General features: G+C 33.0%; 1 protein-coding gene across 19 annotated transcripts in view; it reads right to left on the reverse strand.

Annotated features, from left to right (window-relative positions):
• RIMS2 (regulating synaptic membrane exocytosis 2) overlaps nucleotides 1-26,146 on the reverse strand; it is a 548,506-nt gene that overhangs the window by 496,887 nt on the left and 25,473 nt on the right. For 2 of the 19 annotated variants that reach the window (XM_039854022.1, XM_039854021.1), the window contains exon 2: nucleotides 23,440-23,623. The exons of the other annotated variants lie outside the window; for them this stretch is intronic. The gene's annotated coding sequence lies outside the window, so the exon portion shown is untranslated. The remainder of the gene's footprint in view (nucleotides 1-23,439; nucleotides 23,624-26,146) is intronic. 19 annotated transcript variants of the gene reach the window in all.

Here is a 26,146-nt window from a genome sequence, read left to right on the forward strand (position 1 = left end):
CTGACTGAATTCCTTTATTAGTTCCAACAGTTTTTTGGTAGATCTTTAGGGTTTTCTGTATATAATATCATGTCATCTTCGAATAGAGACAGTTTTACTTCCTCCTTTCTTATATGAATGCCTTTTATTCCTTTTTCTTGCCTAACTGCTCTGGCTACTACTTCCAGTCCTATACTGAATGAAAATGTGAGAGCTGGGATCCTTCTCTTGTTCCTGATCTTAAGGAAAAGGTGTTAGCTGTGAGCTTGTCACATATGATCTTTATTATATTGAGATATGTTCCCTCTATACCTAGTTTGGTTTTTATCATAAATGGCTACTGAATTTCATCAAAGTCTTTTTCTGCATTTATTTAGATGATCATATGATGTTTATCTTTCATTTTGTTTATGTGATGTATCACAGTTGTTGATTTGCAGATGTTGAACCATCATTGTATCCCTTGAATAAATCCCACTTTGTCAAGGTATATGATCCTTTTAATGTACAGTCATACACTGCATAACAACATTCTGGTCAATGATAAATCACATATGTGATGGTGGTCCGATAACATTATAACGGAGCTAAAAATTCCTATCACTGTAGCCATTGTAATGTCATACCATAATCCATTACTCACATGTTTGTGGTCATGCTGGGGTAAACAAACCTACTGCACTGCCATTTGTTTAAAAGTATAGTATATACAATTATGTATAGTACATAATAGTTAATAATAAACAAATGTTACTCATTTATTAATTTACTATACTATACTTTTTATCATTATTTTAAACTGTACTTTCTACTTATAAATTTTTTCAAAGTTTGCTGTAAAACAGTATGCCATGTTACACCAGCAGCGGCCTCATACATTTCATCATACATCTTTACCACGTCTCTTGATGGCATCATTTTCTCCTGTGCGTGATTTAATTGAAGTTATTTTATAAATTTAGTGTAGCCTAAGTGTACATAAAGTCTGCAGTAGAGTACACTGATGTCCTAGGCCTTTACATTCACTCACCACTCACTGACTCACCCAGAGCAACTTCCAGTCCTGCAAGTTCCACTCACGGTACGTGCCTAATATAGATGTGCCATTTTCTATCTTTTCTACCATATTTTTTGTACCTTTCTGTTTAGATATGTTTAAATACACAAATACCATTATATAACAATTGCCCAAAGTATTCAGAACAGTAACATGTTGCACAGGTTTGTAGCCTAGGAGCAATGGGCTATAATGTATAGCCTAAGTGTGTAGTAGACTATACCATCTAGGTTTATGAAAGTGCACTTTATGATGCTTATAAAATGACAAAATCCCCTAACGACACATATCTCAGAATGTATCTCTGTTGTTAAGTGGCTTATGACCATACTGCTGAATTCAGTGTGCTAATATTCTGTTAAAGATTTTTGCATCTATGTAGTGTCCTTTTCTGGTTTTGATATAGGATAATGCTGGCCTTGTCAAATGGTTTTGGGAGTATTCACTCTTCTTCAATTCTTGTAAGAATTTGAGATGGATTGATACCAACACTTCTTTAAAGTTTTTGTAGAGTTCACCAGTAAAGCCATCGGGTTGTGGACTTTTGTTTGTTGGAAGATTTTTGATTACTAAGTCAATCTCCTACTAGTAATTGGTCTGTTCAGATTTTCTACTTCTTCTTGATTCAGTCTTGGTAGTATGTATGTTTCTTGGAATTTATCCATTTCTCCTATGTTGTCTAATTTGTTGGCATATAACTGTTCATAGTGGTCTTTTACGATCCTTTGTGTTTCTGTATTATCAGTTGTAACATCTTCTCTTTCATTTATAATTTCATTTATGTGAGTCCTTTCTCTTTTCCTCTTGATAAGTCTAGCTAAACGTTTGTCTATATTTTTTTCTTAAAAAAAACAGCTCTTAGTTTCATTGATCTTTTCTATTGCCTTTTTAGTTCTTATTTGATTTATTTCTGCTTTAATCTTTATTTCCTTCCTTCTAACTCTGGGCTTAGTTTGTTCTTTTTCTAGTTCCTTAATGTGTAAAGTTCAATTGTTTAAGTACTTTCTTTTTTCTTAATGTAGGTGTTTATGACTGTGAACTTCCCTCTTAGGACTTCTTTGATGCATCCCATAAGTTTTGGTATATTGTATATCCATTTCCATTTGTCTCGAGGTATTTTTTGATTGTCCTTTTGATTTCTTTTTTGACTTACTGGTTTTTCAGTAGAATGTTGTTTAACCTTCACATTTTCTGAATTTCTCAGTTTTCTTCTTATAACTGATATCTAGTTTCATGCCATTGTGGTCAGAAAAGATGTTTGATATGACTGCAATCTTCTTAAATTTATTAAGATTTATTGTGGCCTAACATATAATCTACCCTGGAGAATGTTCCATGTATACTTGAAAAGAATGTATATTCTGCTTCTATTGGATGGAATGTTTTAAAAATATCTGTTAGGTCTGATCTAACATGTAGTTTAAGTCCAATGTTTCCTTGCTGATTTTCTGTCTGAATGATCTATCCGTCATTGAAACTGGGGTACTGAAGTCCCCTACTATTATTGTATTGCTGTGCTGTCTTTTTCTCCCTTTAGACCTGTTAACATCTGCTTTATATATTTAGGTGCTCCTTTTACAATTTCGAGATTCAATTTTTCTCCTTTGTTTCCCAAATGCAATAAAGGATATCAACATATAGCCAAATTATTCACTATACCTGACCTCTGAAATTTAGTCAATTTCAAATCTGATATACTTTCCCTAACCTATTCCCTCTTATTGCTATCCTGATTTTTTTAATGTTTTTATTTCACTGAGACTGTTTAAAATTTCTGTTAATCAAGGAGACTCTGTATCTCTTTTTTGGTGGATGCTGTGGTGCACTGCCCAGCTTATCCTTCAGGACAAAGATACACAATCCCCCAGTACTGTAAAGAGTATTGCCTGATGACAGCTTGCAATGGAATGCCTCCCCAGAAACTTCCCTCAGCTGAAGAGAGCTGCCTCATCCAAATTTATGAGCTTCCCTCCGGAATGTCCACATCCAATGACCCAGGAATTGGAACATATGAAAGCCCAGCTCCATTGCCTCATGTCTGGGCAACCCTGAAGGGCCATCCCACTTCCAGAACTCTCCTTGGGATTTTTAAAGCCTTTGTCGCAACTGCATCAGAGTCCAACTTCTCCCTCACTAGTTCTGCTTCCTCTACTCCCTCTTCAGTATTACAAAGAGCACTCTCCAACAAGCTTCCTGCAGACAGATCTTCATTTAAAATCTATTTCCTGGGGAACCCAGCCCAAGATATTCTTTCATGGCTCTCCTCTAGTTATTCTGCCATGTACATGAAAATTGACTTTTCTATTTGAATCATATCTATGCCCTCTTCCTCAATGTTATTTTCAAAGAATTTCACTTCATTACTCTATGTAATTTACTTCTCTTGCCCCCCTCATGAGTAAGCATTTAGCTACATAAAGTTGACTGGAAAAAAGATGGTAACTCCCTAAATCAAACATTTATAATTAGAAGTCATAGTTACTCTGGGTTTCTTTACTGGGATATAATTTAACTTACAGAACATTGCACCAATCGTATGTGTACGGCTCAATTAAGTTTTACAAAGTGAGTATACCTGTGTAATCAGTACCAAAATCATTAAATAGATTATTACCAGCACTCCAAAATCCTCTTTGGGCTCTCAGTCTCAATGTTAACTACTTTGCTGTCTTCAATAACTACAGATTAAATCTGCCTGTTTTTGAATTTTATATAAGGGGAATCACAAAGTATAAATATTTTTTGTACCTGACTTATTCCATTATTATTGTTTGTAAAAGATTTATCCATGCTTCTGAGTTTAGTATTAGTTTTTGTATTTGTATTACTGTTTAGTATTCAGTTATATAAATATACCACTCTGCATTTATCCATTCTATTTTCAATAAACATTTGTGTTGTTTCCAGTTTGGGAATTATGGTAGGCCAAATAATGACCCTTCGAATCTGTCCACGTCCTAATCCTCAGAATCTGTGAATGTGTTATCTTACGTAGCAAAAGAAACTTTACTGATGTGGTTAAGGATCTTGAGGTAAGAACATAATCCTGGACTATCCAAGTAGGCCAAATGTAATGACAAGGGTCTTTATAAGAGGAATACAAGAGAGTCAGAGAAGGCCATGTGACAACAGAAGCAAAAGGAGAAAAGTCAACACAGTGTAAGGCTACAAACTAAGGAACTAGACACCCTGTAGAAGCCAGAAAGGGCATGGAAAGGAATTTATTAATCAGAGCTTCCAAAAGGTAGCAGCCTGCCAACACCTTGACTTTAGCTCAGTGACACCCATTTTTGACTTTGACCTCAAGAACTATAAGAGAATAAATATGTGTTTTTTTAAGCCACTAGGTAAGTGGTAACTTGTAATAGCAGCAATGGAAAACTAATAAAGGGACATTACAAATGATGCAGCTATGGGCATTCTTGACTCTTCTTTTAGTTTGTATATGAACTCATTTCCATTGGCTATATTCCTACAAATGAAATGCTGGGTCACAGGGGTATCATATGTTCAGTTTTAGCAGGTATTGCCCATTTTTCAAAGTGGGTGAATTAATTTAAACTCCCAAAAACAGTATATTGGAATTGTAGTTATTCCACATCCTTATAACACTTGGTATTGTCATTTTTTAAAATTATTATTTGGGCCACTCTGGTGGGTACATAGTACAGTTTTGTTGTGGTCATACTCCGTATTCACATTGTGACAATTGACGTTGAGCACTTTTCGTGTTTATTAGCCATTTGTACCTTCACAAGTGCCTTATGCATTTTTTAACTGGGTGGTTAGTCATTTTATTGATTTGTGTGAGTTCACATATTCTGGATAAGTCCATCGTCACATAAATTAAAACTTTTAGAGAGTTAAAAAGGAAGCATTCATTCTGGTGGCTCTCCAGGGGATTCTTCCTTGTAAGAAAAATTTGATAGCTACAATGCTGACACTGTGATTTATCAGAAGCATTCAATGTAATAGCTTAAAGTCTAAATTAAAAGGTACTTCAGAGCAGGGGCTAAAAATATCTCCTATCACCTTTGTATCTTCTGCAGAGCCTAAGCACTAAGTACACATTTAGATTTCATATACATTTCATTGAAAGAGTCCTGTAGGTAAACCGAGTTCATTTATTTTCCAAAGTAAGGACTTCCTGGTAACCAGCCAGTCACAATTAACTGAAGCTCAAGCAAATGTATACTAGCCAAGTACCAGGGAGTCGCAGGAACCAGCTGGACCTAGAAGCATATTTTTACAGGGCAATCAAAAACATCTTAGAAAGAATGAAATTGCAGTGAATGCAAACATTGTAGACAGAGAGTATCACATATCACACGAATAAAGAAATAAATAAGAAAATACATCTCTAGAAATAACAAGTCAACCATGATAAACTAAGGCAAGAAGGAGTTCGGGATAAGATACCTGTTTTTATGTGACAAAGTCTTAGTGGAAAGTATACAAGGGAAGACTGGTACAGGGAAGTATTGTCTTAAGATTCACTATTGTAAAAAGAGTAACAAGAGTACTCCTCCACACCAGAATTATTATGGTTGTTAGAAATATCTGTTGTCTAAATATCTTTTTATTGAATAAACTGGGTAAGCTTAGGGCAAATACGATATCCAAATTTTCCTTGAATAGCATCCAATAAGTATTGTCTCTTAGATAGTTCCATACAGGCAAGCAGTTCATCTCACAAAAGAATGAAGCCTACATACAGCAGGCAGATAACAGACTTTTTGATAGGATAAAAAATCAAACAGCTTACTGAAGTCAATGGCCAATAGAAACAAAATTATGGGAAACATGCAGAAAGTTGAAACAAATGAACACAATATTGACACACCAGTGAAAATAATACAAATATCTAAAAATAAATTCTGCCTTAATCATTGAGGTCTTCCTAGTCATTTGCTTTAAAACAAGCTTAGTCATATCCAGACTAAATTTAGTTGTTGTTTTTTTTTTAAAAAAAAAAGCCTAAAAATGTTTTGAAAAATCTTTTGTCATTATTTTATTTGCTTCATTTTCCTTTGTCCCAATCTAAGACTCTCATTTTAAATCAAAAATCTTTTAAAATATAACTTTAAAGCATCTTGAAACTGTCTGAAGCGTTTTGTTTTAAAAAGTTTATTAGTCTAAGATTTTCATAAATAACCACTCAAATGTAGTACTAGCAAATGGTCTCACCTACAAAAGAAACACATTTAAGTAGTCTATAATCAAAACTAAAGATACTGTTAGCCTCTGACAGTTGCAGCTAAGCTTTTCAATGTTTAGTATGGAACTCTCTGTCGCTAAGCAACATAGTCAACATAATCTTTGTTTAGTGGACATATGTGGTTTTTTTATACGTCCAAGATCATTTTCTTTGGGGAATCACCCACCCCCATGCTATGTGGCTCTAATAAGGCTGCCAGTGGGGCCAGGTAGATAACTCAGCTCTGAGTAAACATGGCACCATTATTTTTTGCAAATAGTAATTAGTCAGAGAATGGGCATGTGACCGAAGCAAAGATAATAAGAGTTCTTCCCTGGGTTGATACTGCGTAGACAGTATAATGTAGTGGTAAGCACACGGCATCTGCCTCGATTTAAACTGCTGGTTTTATCACTAACTAGCTGAATGATTAAGCAAGTTACTTAATTGGTCTGTCTCTTAATTTCCTCATCTTTAAAATATAGCTGCTAATAATAACTTCCTCATAGAACTATTAAGAAAATTAAATACAGTAAAACACATATAGAACTTAGCATAGTAACTGGCATACAAAAAGCATTAAATAAATTTTAATACTACCTATTAATACCATTACTATTGCTATTACCATTGCTTTTTTTATTGGTGTTATAAATCCGTAAGACTGATAAATTTGGACAATGTGGTCTAAAAATGCAAGTAGTCTATCTTTGTCACTTGCAGAACAGATAGAAAAAAATTAGTCTATCTTTGTCAGTTGCAGAACAGATAGCCAACAAATTAAAGGAAGCAGAACCAAGAGAACAGAGAGTCCTAAAGACACTGTGAGCCCCTGGTTCCAATCAGCTACTGGACTTCCTAGTTATATGAGCCAGTAATTCTTTTTCCTTAAGCTAACTTACGTTGGGTTTTTTTAACTCAAAGAAAAAGTACTAATGTAAAATCTTACGTCTATAAATCACAAAATACATGATAATGTAAACACACACGTCAGATGGATTTTATTTGTTGCTTTAGGGCACACACACACACACACACACTCGCACAGGAAAGCAGTTTTATTCTATATACCCAGATGATAAAAGAGCTAAATATAACTCTACTAGTTAATATCTGTTGCCTTAGAATCTTAGCCAAATCTTCAAATTAATAACCTGTTTCCCTTAATGTCCTATTGCACTATTTTCAGGAAAACTCAAGCAGACTGAGGTGGGTAAGGTAGGGAAAAGGGAAAAATGCAGATGAGGTTGGAAAGGTAAATTGATTAGACATATTGAACATCATATTAAGAAATTTAAATTTTATTCTGTTAAAAATAGGGATTCACATTATTTTTAAGAAGATACAAGACATTCATTTATTCATCCAATACCTATTTACTGAATACCTACTATGTGTCAGGAACTATGTTAGAGCATATAGACACATGAGAGCTGCTTTAGTGGAATTTATAATATAGCAATCAGGTCTGTATTCTTTAAATATAACGCTAACGACAGATAAGAATGAATAAGAAAATGGATGAGAATAGATACAGATAGATAAGAAAAAGGAAAAATTAAAAGTAAACCGATTAGTCACTAGGACAGTCTGAGAGCAATCAAAAATGACTCAAAATATCTATTTTGAGTAATTCATATTAGAAAACCAGTAAAAAGCAACAACTTGTATCAATAAATATTATGAGTTTAATTTGAAAGTTTAAGTTCCTCCTACTAGAAAGTAAGCTCCATGAAAGTTCTAATCACTAATAAAAACCAGGGGCTAGAATAGTGTCTGGCCTTTGGTAGGTACTCAATAAATATGTTATTTTTGAACAAGGTATCTTTAAGATTTACAAATAGAAACATTCACCCAATAATGAATTTGTTGGTAACTATTATGTGTGAGGTACTGTGCTAACAATAAATAAAACACTATTCCTTGCCCTTTAAGGAATTCATAGTCTGGTGGAAGATTCTTAATCTTTTCCATCTCTAAACACATTTGCATCTCCTGCCCAAATTTTTCCTGAAAAAAATGTTCACAGAAGTAAAGTATCAGAGAATTAATAAAGTAGGAAAAAAACTATTCATAAAAACATTTGATATACGCATGAGTTTAGTGACCTGATTTAAGGAACTAAAAAAAATGCCACTTTATCAGGAATAAATAAGTGATGAAGAACAGGAAATAAGACTCACAGTAATTTTTTAAATCCTGAACTCTTATTTTTCCAGAATTGGTCTTTTTTCCCAAAACTCCACTCTATAGATATTATAAGAAAGATGAGTGAATGAGTGCCATTGAAATATAGAAAAATAAAATTTTGTTGTCAGAGTTAGATTTATAGAGTTTTAATGTTAGCTATTATTAAGTAGTAAGTAAATTCACAAACTTCAATATTTCAGAAATACCTGGGACATACCTTCTCAGTAAACTTGGCACACAAGTGTGTTACAACATCAAAACAGAGTCAATCTAGTAATTTAGATAATAGGTTTAGAAATAAACCTACAACAACAAAATAGCATAGAAGTACATTACATAACAAGGGCTAGAGATTTATAGCAACACAGAGAAGGCTACCTCATTCAGTCCAAAAGGGTCAATGAAAAATTCCAAGAAAAGGTGGTATTTAAGAAGAGTCTTAACTGATTAGAAGTAATTGCAAGATTCAAAACCAAAATACAAAAATCAATAGTATTTCTAGACGCTATCAATGAACATTCCAAAAAATTAAATTTAAAACTACATTTAAAAATAGTAACAAAAATAAAATATTTTTGTATATATTTAACAAAAGAAGTGTAAGACTTGTACATTGAAAACTGTAAATTATTGTTGGAAGGAATTAAAGAAGATCTAAATAAACAGAAAGACATCCCACGTCCCAGATCAGAAGACTTAATATCACTAAGATGGCAAGACTCCCTTAATTGGTCTACCGATTGAATGCAATCGGTTGGCTTTTTTGTAGATAATGACAGGCTGATCCTAAAATTTAAATGGAAATTCAAAGGACTCATAGCCAAAATAATGTTGAAAAAGACGAACAAGTTTGTTCACTTCTCGATTTCAAAAGTTACTATAAAGCTACAATAATCAAAAGAGGGCAATACCAGCATATGGAGAGACATAAAAATCAATAGAATAGAACTGAAATTGCAAAAATAAACCCTTATATCAATGATGAATTGATTTTCAACAAGATGTCAAGACAATTCAATAGGGAATGAATAGTCTTTTCAACAAACGCTGCTGAGAAAACTATACATCCATATGCAAAAGAATGAAGTTAGTTGATATAAAATTAACTCAAAATAAATCAAAGACCTATATGTCAGAGAGAAAACAATACAACTCAGAGGAAAAAAAAAACAGAAGTAAATCTTCGTGACCTCAGGTTAGGCAACATTTCATAGATATGATACTAAAGAACAAGCAACAAAAGGAAAAAAATTAATTGGACTACATCAAAATTAAAAACTTTTGTACATCAATGTACAGCAACAAGAAAGTTAAAACAATCCACAGAATGAAAGAAAATATTTGCAAATCATGTATCCAATAAATGGACATGTATGCAAAATATACAACACTTAAAACTCAAAAATAAAAAAATAACTAAAATTAAAATTGGGCAAAGGATTTGAATAGACATTTAAAATGGCTAACGAGCACAAGATGCTCAACGTCATCAGTCATTAGCGAAATGCAAATCAAAACTACAATGAGAGACAATGACCTTCCATACACAAACAGGTTTTTAGACCATATTGTCTGTCAAGTCTCAGATGAGAGCCGAAACAGAACCTAGCCAACCAAATAGGACCCAGCCGGAGGCCCCAGTATGAGGCTTCTCTAAAAGTGTGGCTGGAAATCTGAAGATAGAACTATATCACATAACAATTAGTCTCCGTCTCTCTCTTTCTCTCTTTCTCTCTTTCTCTCCCTCCCCCTCTCTCTCTCTCCTCTACTTCCCTTCTCCCCGACTTCTACCTCCTTTTCTCCCTGTTGCTCACACATTCTCTCTCTCTCTTGCTCTCATTCTTACAAAAAGATGGCCATGCCTAATCCCTCCAAATGTGAACAGCAATGACAGGATAGTTGAAATAAACCCACAGTCTCCAAAATGACGACTTAAAAGAGAAAATATTTGTTCAAAAGTATAGAATATGGTGTGTTTAAAAATCAGTGCATTTCCCCTTACAATCATATTTCAAATAAATACATGTAAGATGAGAGTTAAAAGGAGAGATTAAAGGAGAGATTAACTTTAGTGCATGTGTTCCAAAAGTTATGCTCCTCCTCTAAACGGAAGTAAGACCAAACTACGCAAAAGACTTAGACACTGCAAGTGCAACAGTATAAACTGATTTGAGGCCATAAAAACAAGCCAGGGAAAAACACTTACTATATAAAGATCTTAGTAACCCAGCCAGGCAGGCACTATCTCATTTTTATGGTTATCAAGTAGCTAGTATTTATGAAGTCAAGATATTTTAGGAGCACAACTTTTTATTTTGTTGCTGTTGTTTATTGCTGCTAATATGAATAAGGAAGTATTTTGTTTTGTTTTGTTTTTTTAAAGAGAAGTGGTTCTCAATGGATCAGAACTGGTAATCAGTTTATGTATCTCTTGATTTCCACCATGGTCATAATAGATCATTTTAATTACAAAAGCAATAAATCAGATGTCAAGACATAGTAATTCAGTCATCATATAACAAATGTTTAAGTAGCTATCTCTAAGTGAAAGGAATATTTCTTTTATATGCCTAAATATTCTAAGTTGATACAATGAGCATGGGTTTCTTATTTTAAAAATACATGATCACTTGAAATTCCTATTATTTATATCTATCCAGATAAAAGTACCAAAAATAAAAATATATGAAAACTCCTCATAAAGACTAATACTTAGATTGTTATTCTCAAATATGAACAACTGAGATAATCCCTTAATATGTATATACTCAGATTCTTGATCACATAGTGGAAAAAACGGCAGGAAGCTGTACTCTGTTAAAATAAGCCAGATAGTATAAAAAGCTCATGACCAATTATTTGGAACAGCTGCAACTGAGTCACTGAGCTAAATTTTAAAACCAACCTAACATTGTCAAACAAATTCCAAACACATTTAAGAATTTAAAGATACAGATAGTAATTTCGGTTGTTGGTTTGTTTTCATAGGTCATTGCAGGGTTTTTTGTTGTTTATTTGTTAGCCAGCAAATCAAGGCACGTTGCTAAATAATTCCTACTTAACATAAAAAGTGCATCTATATTTATTAGGATTTCAAAGAATTGGCATAAATGATGATACTCTGGCTACTGCTGTTGCTGTCCTTCAGTCCTCCATCTCTGATCCAGAATCTCATCTTCCGCCAGCATCCATGAAACTGTGGCAGGCTAATTTGTGAGTAAAATCTCAGACCTTTCACAGTTCTTGACAATATAATGAATCAATAATTTAATATGTACTTATAGAATATCTTCTATGTGATATAGTTTATTTTTTAATTTACTATGCTAGGTGATATAGTTTATTTTTTAATTTGTATTCACACTCCCCACCATTAAAAATATGCAATAGTGACAAGCAATAAGATTTTTTTAAGCTCAAAAGCTAACAAACATGGATCATTTTAAATTTTGCTTCCCTACTAAAATTATCTTTTGTTCTATATACTTTTACCATATCTATTTAACCAATATTGACATTGTTGGGTATTCATCATAAAGGAGAATGTTGCATGGTCATATTTTGAGGTAAATCCTTACCTACAATCAGGATGGGAAATTTTTAAGTGAAAATGCCAAGGTATAGAAATGGCAAAGATGAAAGGATTTTGGATTATCAGCAGCCTTCTTACCCAGTTTCCTTGGTTCCGATTCAGTGTAGTTGATGTAGATGATATAGTTTTAACTTATAAAGAATAAGGTTTGAATTCTGGATCCTCAGTGAGTTGACAGTATAATTAGGTCAGTAACACATTCTACAGAGAAGCTACTTTTTTATATCTTTTTTAAAACTTTAGAATCACAGAAATTTTTTAGAGCTGAAGGAACTATAGCGACAACCCAATCTTACATTTTGATTTTATACATTATTGGAAGGGTTTATATAACCTGCTCAAAACTGCACATTTAGTTAAGGGAGAGTTAGAATTAGAGCACGGATTACCCACTTTCAGTACTCCTTCTACAAGACCTAAATATAATAGATAAATTGATTTATGTACACTTCTGAAATTGTGGACTCTTAGGCCTGAACTACTACTTTAAGAGTGTTGAAAAAAAAGCGAAAAATATATGGAGCCAGAAGGTTGTTACAGCCATTGTATAGGGAAATAACAATTGACGTACAATGTGAACTCCACCAGGGAAACTGTCGATGTGTTTTATTTGATGGTTTCATTCACTGCTCTGTCCCATATTTCTAGAACAGTGCCTGGGACACGATAAGCGATTAAATAATATATAAACCATGAAGTTTTAAAATATCATAAAATCTAACACCAAAATACAACTATGTTTACTCTTTTTGTTTTGCCTAAAGGTGGGAAAGAATAAGAAAAACGGAAGTAACATACTTGGACATTTTCCCTGACTGAGATTGCCAAGAAAGACAAATAAGGATATTAAACTCTCAGAATCAATAGTCTACTCAAAATGAACGCACATTTGACGCCAGCAGTTAAGAATAGCTTTGAAAGATTTTGACAACACACTAGCTGTCTAACATTAAAGTAGTTCTATCCTAGTCAGGAGAAAGAACGGAGATTATACTAAGTACTGCTTATAATCATTAAGGATCAGTAATATGGGTGAAAAGAAGAGAGAAAGAGAGAAAGGAGCTTCATTTTTTGAGAATCTACTAGTAATTACTGAGATAATCACTGTTAGATACTCCACAAATATTACTTATTTAATCCTCACCAACCCTTTAAAGTAACGTTACCTTGATTTGTATTTCCTTACCACTAACCCAAACTCTGAATCTGTGCAGACTGTCTCCAACTTCCAAATAGATTATATTCCAAAATCATCTTTCTTAAATTGGTTGTTTATAACCTAGAATGTATATTCCTACAGAAGTAGCTTTAGGTCCCCAGGCTGATCGACAAAAGCTAAATTATAGCTGAAATACTATAATGTTGCAATAAATGAAAGAGTAGGAAACTTCGCTTTAAAAATTCACATTATTTGTTAGGTTAGGTTGTTTGCTTTTTTTGTTGTTGTTTGATCCTAGGAACCTAACCTTTATCAATAACAATCTTTTCTTACAGAAATCTGTATATCTGGTGGGTAAAAGAAACAAAGAAATATTGAGATTATGTCCAACTGCCTGGTAGTGGCTTGTCAACATAAAGAAAATACGATAACATGGAGAATATTCTCTGAGTATTATAGGTAACTTTATCTAAACATAACACACTGGCTGAGCTAATAAATAAAATTTCCTATGAAGAAGAGGCAGGTATTACCTTTAAAACCCTAGATCAAGTCCTGGCTCTCCCAGTATGACTTTGGATATCACCCAACTCATTTAAATCTGTTTCATCATCTGTAAAATAATAATATTAATTTCCTTGCTCTAGGGAACTACAATAAACCAAATCCTTCATGTTCTCTATAACACAGAAATTGACCACATTGGCCATAAACTTCTATAAAGTTACCTTTTTACAAGTAACCAAAATATATCACATAGCTAATCAGAGAGTCACAGAGTTACTTCTGTATTGTTAAATATCTCACATCCCTACCATTTGATAGGAAAAAATATGCCACAGAAGACTAAGCCTTCCATTTCCCCATTAGTTGAAAGGTTAAATAAAAAGACCATGACAAAGACTTATAATCAAGCAGTAATAAGGAATTACTCTGCAACTACTAAGTACTACATTATTAAAAATGATATTTTTCATTTCCTTTTACTGAATGCTTACCATTTCAGGAATGTTAAGTACTACCCTATGAAGTAAGTACTATTATTCTTATTTTACATGACAAGGCTGAGGCAAAAGAAATTAAGTCTTAAGTAATTTAATCAAGGTCAGACACTTAAAAACCAGGCTTGAAATCCAAATTCCAAAATCTTATATCACTGTACTAGTAGAGCAGAGAACTTGGACAGCTACTCTTTGCTAAAAATATTAGGACTTACCAAAATTTTCACATCCTCAAGAATATCCCTAAATACAGTAGGACTTTAGTGAAACACCTTTTGAACTGTTCTAAGTTTTCACTTCCAAAAAATCAAAGTTTCTCAATTCTGTTCAGCCTTCAAGGTTCACTGCCATCTGTTCTGAGGAGTTATACTCATAGCATTATACATTACAAATATAATCACTGTTCACTTATCGATCTCCTTTACTAGACTATGGTATTGAGTTCTTATTATGTGACCAAGTGCTTTATAGGAATTTAAATATATTCTTATTTAAAACTCACACAGAAAAAAATTATTTAAGGTTAAGTATAATAAACTAATTTTATGGATGAGAAAACTGTGACTTATAGAGATTAAGACAAAGACCATGTCATGTTCATTTTTATATTCCCAGTGTCTAACAAAGATGCAAATAGTAGAGATTAATTTATCAATTTTTTTTTTGTTTTACAGCCTACTGACAATATTTCAAGCTTTCCTTTGGTAGACAGTCTTATCTTTTCTAAACTTTACAATTCAAAAATAGACATTACTCAAAGACTGACCGAGTATATATCTTGAGATTATTTCACAAATTATATACGGTATTAATACTTTCTTCCTCCTTATTACTTTTTCTTAGGTCCATGAAGACTCTTTTAAGCCTTATCTACCATAAAGCACATCTACAAAAATATATAAAACTAAATTTTACTCAATTTTTTGTCACGTAAAGTCTCTCTTCAATCCCATACCCACAGAACTGCTCTCATGTGTTTCTACTGCAAAGGCAAGAAAGCTTCTTCCTAGAGTTTAACAACCAAAACAGAGATCAGGATATTCTCTGCAATGCCATTCCCAGAAAAGAGGTTTGGATCATACATAATTGGGATTCTCCATAAAACACAATATGATGCAGCAGAAGTCAGAGATGTCTCAAACCACTATTTTACTATTGGCCTTTTCTCCTTTTGCTATAGTATCTACTTGTGTCAACTGTATCATAAGGGTCAAGTACTGAAAATAGATGTCCTGGGCTTTTAATCTACTACTTACTACTTTGAATTACTTGATCTGAGTTTCATCTATAAAATATACATGACATCTCACTCCTAGATTTTTTACTGTAAAATAAAATGAGACACGTAAAGCACCTAGCACAATGTCTGCTGCTATACAAATTTTATTCCTTTCCGAACTTTGGTTCTTATGCTCTTTTACATTCTCTCCTTCACTCTAAGCTTATAGTATTCAGAAGATTGTTAAAGCCCTACTCATCCTGTCACATTTAACTACCTGAAAGCCTAACTCATGACCCACTGCTAAGCCTATCAGTAATCAAAATGCACCAAATTGTTGCCTCATTGTTTGGCAAGAACTAAAAGTGCGGAAGCCAACCAGATGGCCAAGGTTCACCACTGGCTCCTGGAGCTTAGCCAAAAGCTAACGTTTACACTGGCAAAACTCTGCAGGTACTCAAAGCAGCTCTGGCTGTGATCACCTCAATGATGGGGTTAAACACCATAATATTAAAATCTTGGACATATATTTGAGTTTGATGTGCCACTTATGGAATGAATGATCACATTTATGAACAAGGCTCTTGGAAGTTTCTAATATCAGAGTCAAAAATTTTAAATATGGGTATAGATAAAGCTTTTCTAACAGCGCAGCTCATTGCTAGACTATTTGAAATAATTAGAGTGAACTAATAGGCTGCACAGTAAGGAAGGAGGAAGCATTTATACTATCCCACCACACCTACTCTTACTCCTACTGGCCTAATCTCTACTAGAGGTAACTCACAATGCTTGGATAAAATTGCATTGGGTGAAAGGAGCTCTGACATTCAGAGCTGATGATAAAGAAAATTGTTCTACTTCTGTCTACAAGTTTACAGTTGTTTCTGGCGGGTCCGCACTTTGCAAAGAACATAAAAAAAAAAATGTGATAATGCTGAGACCAACCCCATATGATTACATTCTGGAGTTGTAAACAATGTATATTCAAAGGTTATTCAAAAAATTCTTTTAGCCAGAAAGAGGCAATAGTGAACTGGACATTTAAAGCTAAAGAGAAACAAATTCCTCTTGATTACTCAAAAGAAGAAAATCAATACAATATACGGATTTCAGATTAGTATCTACCAGTATTTATTGGTCTAAATTAAAGATTGGCAACTTTTTCGTAAAGGGCTAGAAAGTAAATATTTTAGGGTTTGTGGATCAAAAGGCAAAATTAAAGATAATATGTACTACTAACATAACATGAAACACATTTCCACAAAATTCTTATTGACAAAATTCAAATAATTGAGTACAATAAAATAGGTCTATTAATAAAAATATAATGAAATTCTTTTGGGGGGAAACATTTTACTCAGTTGAGATTCAAAGTTAGTACTCCAAATCATTCAAATCAATTGCAGCTGTTCTTCTGTTAATACTGATCTGTAATATGACTTTTATATATTCACCTTAGAAATGTCTTTTCACTCAGATAAGAAATATCAAGTACTAATATTGACCATATTCATCACATAAAGGACACTGATAGAATTGAATTAAATTCTTCTTTTAGTGTTTGCCTTTTAGCATGTTATTACCTTGCAAATTAAGGTTGAATGGTAGCTCTTCAACTGCACAGTTAAATAAATTTTTAAATATTTAAATTTTTCGCACTTGCATCAAAGTCTGAAAAATGCTGTTAAAATCATATTGGAGGTGGGAAAATACATCCACTGAAAATTTATGTGGGAATAGAGAATTTGCTACTAGTCGTTTTAACTTTGACAGCATAGAAAGCATATAAAGCAGCTGAAATTACTTGTGATAAACATTGTCATTGAAATGACTTTATCACAATATAATAAGTTCCAAAGATAAGCACACTTTTGCCTTCTAATTATAGGATGAATTCAAAAACTTCACAAATTCTGTAGCCAAAACAAATTTCCAAAGCCATACTGTGTTCAATAACAGTGGTTAAAAGGGTGTTTTTCTCCTGCAGAGACCGTTCAAATGTCAACCCTGAGCTCAAAAAACTGTAATTTTACCACTTCTAAGCCATCAAACTTCTATGAGATAGAGCAAGTCAAGATATTCAGTTTCTGTTTTTGACAAAAATGCACAGAACTGAAGGTTAAGTCCTCAAGAGAGAATTAAGTATACTGTCAACACTACTGACTCAATAACCCATTATGATTCAATTATTTTCTGCAAAGTACCTACTCATAAGCAACACAGTGAATAATCATGGACCTTAAACATCTTGTATTTCCAAAAGCTTTGTAAATTTATCCAACTTAGCCTTTTTCTACTCTGTACATATTTTTTTAACATCATCAATTTTAACACATCTTAGCAGATTCCACTTCAGGTTGTACTAAATTTGTATTTTCTCAAATTCTTTTAAAATAGCCTGGCCTCTTGTTGTTCTACACCAACTATTCATGAAACTTATTCATCCATCACTTCAAACTCAAATAAACAATGAAGCATTATCAGAAATATCTGTCAACACAGCAAGAGGCAATGCAAACCACTCAAAATCATTTGCCTTGACTGTAAGATGTTGCTCCTAATGTCTTCAACTCTTTGAGAAATTATTCTCATCTAAAGGCTTAATAGTCTTAAACAAGTTTATTTTCTCTGGACACATTTTTTCAGCTGCAGCAAACAAATGGGATTTAATTAACTCACCATGGTAAATGGACTGGCTAACAAATGAACCATTTGGAGACTTTCTTTAATTGAAGACTCATTTTCATTTTTTACTTTTGAAAAAAAATTCTACTATAATATACCATTTTAAATTTTCTAATGTTCCCTAGATGGGAATATTGTGGTGGATGGTTAGTATGATAATGTCAACATGTATTATTTTAGCACAACTATAATGTCAATACACAATAAACACAATGCTTTATCATCTAATTTGATAACAGAATAATCCACACTCCACTATGCTATAAAAGCACACATCTGAAGTCCACTTTTCTCTTCTTGTTTTGACATGAGTATACACTGGTAAGTAAAAAATATTTGGAACTAATTGTCACAGTAAAGCAAGACATGTGGTACTCAAAATGCCACTGATTTTAACTGCATCGCATAATTTTTAATGGATCAAGCAGCGGTAGTGCAAAAAGTGCCACACACAGGTATCTGTCCCAACTACTCAACTCTGCCATTATAGTACAAGAACAGCCACAGACAAGACATAAACAAATAAGCATGACTGCATTCCAATGGAACTTTATAAACACTGGAATTTGAATTTCATATAATTTTCATGAGTTATAAAATACTCTTGACTTTTTTAACCACTTAAAAATGTAAAAACCATCCATCATACAAAAAGGAGAGTAGAGCAGATTTGGCCCATGGTCAGTAATTTACTAACCCTTAGCCAAAACCTGAAAATGTAGTGAGAGATATAAAAATCAGAACATCCAAGAAAACTTTTTCTTTCACTCCTAGAACCACATTTCAGACCTAGGGAATCAAAATTCTGTGATATAATGAGTAGGAATTAAATTTGAAAGAAACAGAAGATCATATTTGTGGACAATGAAGAGTCAAAAAATGAAAGATGATTTTACTGCGACCACAGCAACGCTATTTCTTTCAGCTACACCTGGCTGAGTATTTCACCATAATTTAATGAGGAATAATTGAAAATTAACACTAGAAGTGCTTAATAGTCATAGCTGCTTATTATTGTACTTTACTATACGTATTTATGCCTAAATTTACCATAGCTAATTACTGAACATTGCACAATGTATCATTTCTAACTATTTCTCTTGTCTTTATGTAGAGAGCCTCATAGGGTATTGTTAAAAAGAGAATAGAAGGGAAAATAATTATTAACTGCAAATACTATGGCTATGCACTATATTAGGCACTTTATATGTCTTCTTACTCAATTCTCAATGCCCTATAAGGTTAATTACCTTAAATTACAGTCCTTCGGGGTAAATAACTTATTAAAGGACAAACTAATAGATGGAAGAAGAAATTTTGTAAATCAACTTTGCTTCTAAAACCCAAACTGTTTACTCGAATCCAATAAAGCCAATCAACATTATAGGAAATATTCTGTTGTTCAAAGTGTGATTAATTTTTTTCTTGGAGTATCTAAATAATTTTAAATGACATTAAGTATTGATCTTAAATGTATCTTCTGTAGCAGATACAATGTTAAAGTCATAATCATAGAACACAGAATGTTACAATAATTAGCAGAAACTTGAACACGTACTATTCAAAATCTTAATATTTCAATATTCATTCTCATGAAAAATCTAAAGTAAAATTCATTTGCTTTATAATTCAACAAGTGAGTAAAATTTAAATATTTTTCTAATAGAATTATAGGCATTTAAAGTGGGAAAAGCCATAGAGATAATCTAGTCCAGACTCTTTAATTTTACAAATGACAGTATAAAACTTAAAAGCCATGGAACTAAGTGATGGAAGAAGTAGGACTATTGCTACCTCGTTTTTACTTTATTCTTGTAAGATAGTACAGATGACCTGACTCCTAGTACAATGCTCACTTCTATTCATTTACCATCATATAATTCTCAGGAGAGATTTTGTAAACTTCACTATTTTCTACATTAAAGTATAAAAACTGACTGTCCAGTATGTGAGTAAATTGAGGTAGCTAACCAGAAATGGCCCTAAATTTCTCTTTGTAACATTATAATAATCTTGTTAATAGCTTGCCACTAGTGGTATCATTGCCAGCCTAAATCAGTACTATTCATTTATCCATCAAAATAATGAATTCAAACTATATAACAAATAAACAAAGCAAATATCTTAAATAGTTCAGTCTAGCAAATACACAGACACATACACATTATTTAATTACAGTCTCATAAGTAGAACGTAGAAAAATGCAGAGTTACTTTGGACTAAATATATTATTTATATAAGATTTAAGTAAATTAGATCCTTTACCAGCAAAAAAAAAAAAAAAAAAAAAAACTTTATAAGATCCCATTTGAGCAACTGTACAAAAAAAACATAATAACTCAGTAGAGAAAGTATGATACAATGCCTATTATATCAACATTTAAAAGATACTGTGAGTCTATTTCTAGTCATTTCATAATTTTCATCCAAATTTTCAAATACGTTCAACTCTGACTTGCATTGTACTCTAAGTGGTACTTTTTGATGAACAGAAATTCTTTTCAATGTAATTCAATTTACCAATAATTTGCTCTATGATTAGTGCTCTTTTTCTATTTAAAAATTCTTTCCCCATCCCAAAGTCATGAAGATATTTTCCTGAATTATCTTCTAAAATTTTATTATTTTGCTTCCATATTTAGATGTGGGATTGACATATGGGTATAGCATATGGTAGGAGAAAAATATAAATTTTTTCCACCAGAATATCACAATTGGCCCTGCATCATTTATTGAAAAGACGATCTCTCCCTACTGCTCTGCTGTACTCTTCTGTCATAAATCCAAGTGTCCAGATATTTAAGAGCTTGTTTTGGATTCTTTATTCTATTACTGATCTATTTGCCTACCTTTGCACCATTAACTCAAAGTTTAAATTATAGTTGAATGATAATAATTCTTAACATCTGCTAAAGCAATTGCTTTCACTTTGTTCTAAAAGAGTGCCTTTGACTATTCTTAGTCTTTGTATTTCCATATAAATTTTAAAATTAGCCTATCAGTTTACTTAAAAATTAAAATAAACTGCTGGAATTTTCATTGGGATTGCACTGAATCTATAGATCGATTTGGGGATAATATTTAATAACATTGAGTGTTCCAATCTATCAACATTATTGAACTCTATTTAATTTGTCTAAATAACATTTCAATAGTTTTTGGTATGAAGCCCTTACGTATCTTTCCTTAGATTTACTTCTAGTTACTTGATGTAAATCATTATATAAACATTATGTTTATATAGAAATATACTTTATATTAACTTATCTGGAAACATTGCTAAAATCCTTATTCATTCTAAAAGTGTATGTACATTTTCTTTTTTTAATTCTCTCCATACCAACATCTGCAAATAATGAAGGTTGTATCTTTTCTTTCCCAATGCCCACACAATGTGTCTTTTCCTTACTCTATTGTACTGGCCTAGGACTCAATAGAAGTGGACATCCTTTTCTTTGTCATAAGTATGATATCCACTTAGAATCTCTGTAATATTTTTATCAGATTAATGATGTTCCTATGAATTCCTAATTTGCCATGACTTTTTAATCAAAAATGGATAACAAATTTTATCAAATATATTTTCTAAATCTAATGACATTATCAGTTTTTCCCTCCTTTATTCTCTTAATGTTGTGAATTACACTGATTTTCAAATGCTAAACCACCACTATAGTCCTGGAATATACACAGTATAATCATGTTCTATTATCTTTTTTATTTTATTTATTTTTTATAATTTTTGCATCTACATTCCTGAGCAAATTTTAGCCTGTAAATTTCCTTTATAGTAAGGTCAGGTTTTGGAGTCAAAGTTTTGCTGACCGCCCAAAAAATGAATTTTTATTTTTTCTCATTTTTTTCTATTCTCTAAGTTTAAGGTAAGAATTATTTTCTTTTTATGTGTCTAGTAAGCCATCTGGTCTTAAAGCTTTGTGAGAAAGTTTTTAAACTACAGATTCAATTTCATTCATTAAGAGTTACAAGATAGTTCAAGTTTTCTATTTCTTCTTGTAGCAATTTTAGTAAGTTGTATTTTTCTAGGCATTTGTCCACACCAATTAATTTTTAACTGTATAGTCATAAGATTGATCATAATATCCTTTAATCACTTCTAATGTCTATGGGTTCTACAGCGATGTCCTCTTTTTCATTCCTGATATTGGTTAGTTGAGCTTTCTTTTTTTTTCCATCAGTGATATCAGGTGTTTGCCACTTTATATTAATCTTTTCTTGTTTTCTTTTCTTTTCATTGATTTCTCCCTTGCCTTTATTATTTACGTCCTTCTGATTTCTTTGGGCTTAATTTGCTGGGATTTTATTTTTACTTTCTTGAGATAAATGCTTAGATCATTAATTTTCACCCATTCTTCTTTTATAATATATGTCCTTAAAGCTATCAATTACCTTCAAAGGACCTTAGCTGCATCATACAAATTTTGACAAGGTTTGTTTTCATTATCATTCAGGTAAAAATATTTCTAAATTTTCCTTCTACTTTCTTCTTTAATCTTTGGAGATTTGGAAGTGGGTTTCTTGGTTTCTAAATATATCTGAATTCTGTATCTCTTTGTCACCAATTTTCAGCACTATGCTCAGAGAACATACTATGTATATTTCTATTGTCTGATTTTTGCTGACAATTGAATAATTATTTAGGATATGGTCAATTTTGGGGTTCCACATGCATGAAAAGAATATATATTCTGCAGTTGTTTTGTGCAGTGCTCTATATATGTCATAAGTGTAGCATATTAACCATCTGTTCACATTCTATATTATTACTAATTTTTGTCTACTTGTTCTATTGAGTATCTGAGAATTCCATTTATGAATTCCTTGTGAGTCTGTTACTATGGTCTTTGTTTCTCTTAGTTTCTTTCAGTCATATGATCTTGTCTCCTGTATGGCTGGTTATTTTTGTGTGGATGTAATATATATTATGCAAAAACCATAAAAATTATTTGAGGCCTAGGATGATGTTACCTTCCTCCAGAAGGAGTTGACTTTTTTTAAAACAGGTGGGTAGAATGATTAATAATCCTGGATATCCATAATCTAATAATCAATGATGAGGATGATTCTAGACTGGGTTTTATTTTATAAGTAGACCATTCTATTTTTGATTCACCCTTATTTCTAAAGCATAGCCCTTCAAGGTCCAAACCCAAAGCCAGAGGATTTAGCAAGAAATCTCTCCTCTCTTCTTGGTGGACTCTGAATTCAAACTGTTGTTCCCTTACCTCCACCCCATGAGTGTACTGAGAGCTCTTTTCAGCTTCTCAGACTCTCAGCCAACTCGACTGGAAACAGAAGTTTCTCCTAAGGGGAACAAAAGGCTCACATGCCCAGCTCACCTCTTTGGGTATTCTTCTTCTCCAGGATCTTGTCCCCAGTCTTCACTGATGTGTTAGCTCTTTGATACCTTCAAACAGATGATTTTTATATATGATCCAGCTTTTCTAGTTGTTCTCAGTGGGAGAGTTAGTCCAAATTGCCTAATCCACCATCACCAGAAGTGCACCTCTCAATTCCTCTCATCTGTAAAATGAGGATAATAATGACAACTTCCTCGAATATGTTATTAAAAGAGATCAGGTTGCCTATTACATATTAAATGCTCAAGAACTTTTGGCTATGATTTTGAGCTACCTATTGCTAATTCAAAACAAGGCTCAGTTAATAGATATCGTGTGGTTTTGCCTGCCTAATATCTATTCTTCTCCAATATCTCAAAATTCCTTTGACAAACCAGTCTTGATGTGGCTGTCAATCATGATGCCATGTCCTCCTCTGACGAAGAGTTGGCAACTAATCAAAGGTAGGTCAGATCTGCCTCTCTATTGGTAATGTAAATCTTAAGAAGAAAATGGTAAAGCTGATCCATACACACAGCCAAGTAGAAACATAAACAGGCCATTCATCAGTTTTGGTGAACTAACTATCCAGAGCTATCCTGATTTCTGTCTGTTCCAGGGACTAGTCATTCTACTTTTCTGACAGCTATGCAATACCTTTATAAAAATTTATTTTCTTAAGTTAATCAAGGTCCATTTTTTTTGTTGTTGCTTGAGACTAAAATACCTAATTGATAGTCCCAACAGAGATCTCATTTTCAAAGGTTTTCTATCAGTCTCTATAATTCAATCTTTCTGTCAACTAGAAAAAAAAAAAGAAGGGTCTTGACATCACTCAGAAAGTTGCAAAAATGCTTCTTCTATTATGATTAAAGAATTAGTATGTTATAACCTCTCTGTGCTGGTTGTTTGTTGGCTCTCAGTTTCATTTCTGCCCTACCGTGCTCTCACTTAAGGGGCTAGAAGGCTATTGACTACATTTCTCACACTCTCTTAAGAGCTGGTTCCAATTACGTTATGCCACTGGAAAACACTGGTAAAAGTCAGATGGCAGGAGAAGAGAAACCATTTTATTTTCTTCTTTCTGTTTCTAGTTCCTGCAGAGTCAGCAGCAATATTCTAGGAACCTTGGCCGAAGTTTGGTCATGAGTTCTGGCTCCAGCAACAACAGCAGCACTAGATAACTACCATGTAAATGATGGCTACTCCAACAGCAGCGCAGTTCTTGTAGGGGTAGCAGTGGATGACTGCAGGCTCCAGCATCCTCTAGGGTGAGTCCAGTATCATCAACAAAACTATAGGCTTTCTATGTGCAGGTTCCTGGGCTTTCTGCATAGCAGTAGCAGCTCCAAGGGTAGCAGTGATACTCCAACAATCTTAGCAACATAGTACTTATGGGCACTGTTTAACACCATTTTCATTTTTTCTCTCCTAGCCCTAGGAGTGATAGTGGTTTCCTGCAGTTGCTGATCATTAGATAAATGCATCATCCACTTTTTGTTTCTCTAGCCGTACCAATACCTTTGGTAACTCCCTATATTGAATTCTCTTTATTTGAAATATTTAGAGTGGCTCTCTGTTTTTCCATTTACACAACTTTCAGTGACATGTGGGAGCCTCTTCTTTTTCTATTTCTCCATTTTTTGTGTTTCTTTTGTCCACTCTTTCTCATTCTCATTCAACCACTCCATTTCTCTAACTTCTCTTCATTTCTGTTTTTCTTTCTTCTTGACCTAGTGCTTAAGTATACCAAGAGCATCTGTAACATTTTTTATTATGATGCTCAGGGCAAAAAAAATTGGAACATTTTCAACTTAATTCATCAGTAATTCAAGTACAAAAACAATAATTTCCTCAGAAACTATAACTCTTTATTAAAATTCAATTTTTATTATAATTACAATTGTGAATACCTAGAAAATAATTTTTGTAAACACTACCAGAATTCATTACTTCAGTGGCAACATCATCTTAGCCCAAAAGTCTCAAGGTAAGTAACAATTTTAATTAAAATATAAATTATAATTCATAGCCTTAGGTTATATTTCATGTATCATTTCAAAAGTATCATCGTTATTCCATAATAAACAAGAAAAGCCTAGTACGTGTTTTAGAAGACAACAATAAGATAATATCAAGATATTTTAACTTTTTAGATGAGTAAAAATTTTTTTTAAAAAAAGTGAAGTTGTGTCTGGAAGACACAACTTCATCTCTTGAGATCACAAATCAACTTCACATTTGTTCGAAACTGAACTCTAGTTTGAACTGGAAACCTGCTATCCCTCGTGACCTGCTCTAAAACACTCTCCATCACCACTTCTCCACCCCCACATTATACTACTTAGTCCTGTACCGTTAAATTGCCACTATATTTAGAACAAAACCAAACTCTCTGCCATGTCATATAAGTCCTTGCCTAATCTGGCTTCTGCCTACTGGTCCAGTCTCAATCTATCTACTTTCCTTATTCAACACGGAGATAATGAAAATAATCAATGGCCGCAGAATGACTCAACCCTAACTCATCATATACATATGCACACATATGCACACACATGTACACACACAGGCACAAATCTCTTTCAGTCTTTGGGCAAGACTTTCCTATGCAAGTTTCCCCACATACTTTCTTGTCATCTGTCTTCCCTCTTCTTCCAGAGAAGTGACTGGATCAAATTCAACAATATCTTTCCTAGGCAAATCA

Source organism: Pteropus medius, unplaced genomic scaffold, assembly GCF_902729225.1.
Source record: "Pteropus medius unplaced genomic scaffold, Ma_sr-lr_union100, whole genome shotgun sequence".
NCBI lineage: Eukaryota > Metazoa > Chordata > Mammalia > Chiroptera > Pteropodidae > Pteropus > Pteropus medius.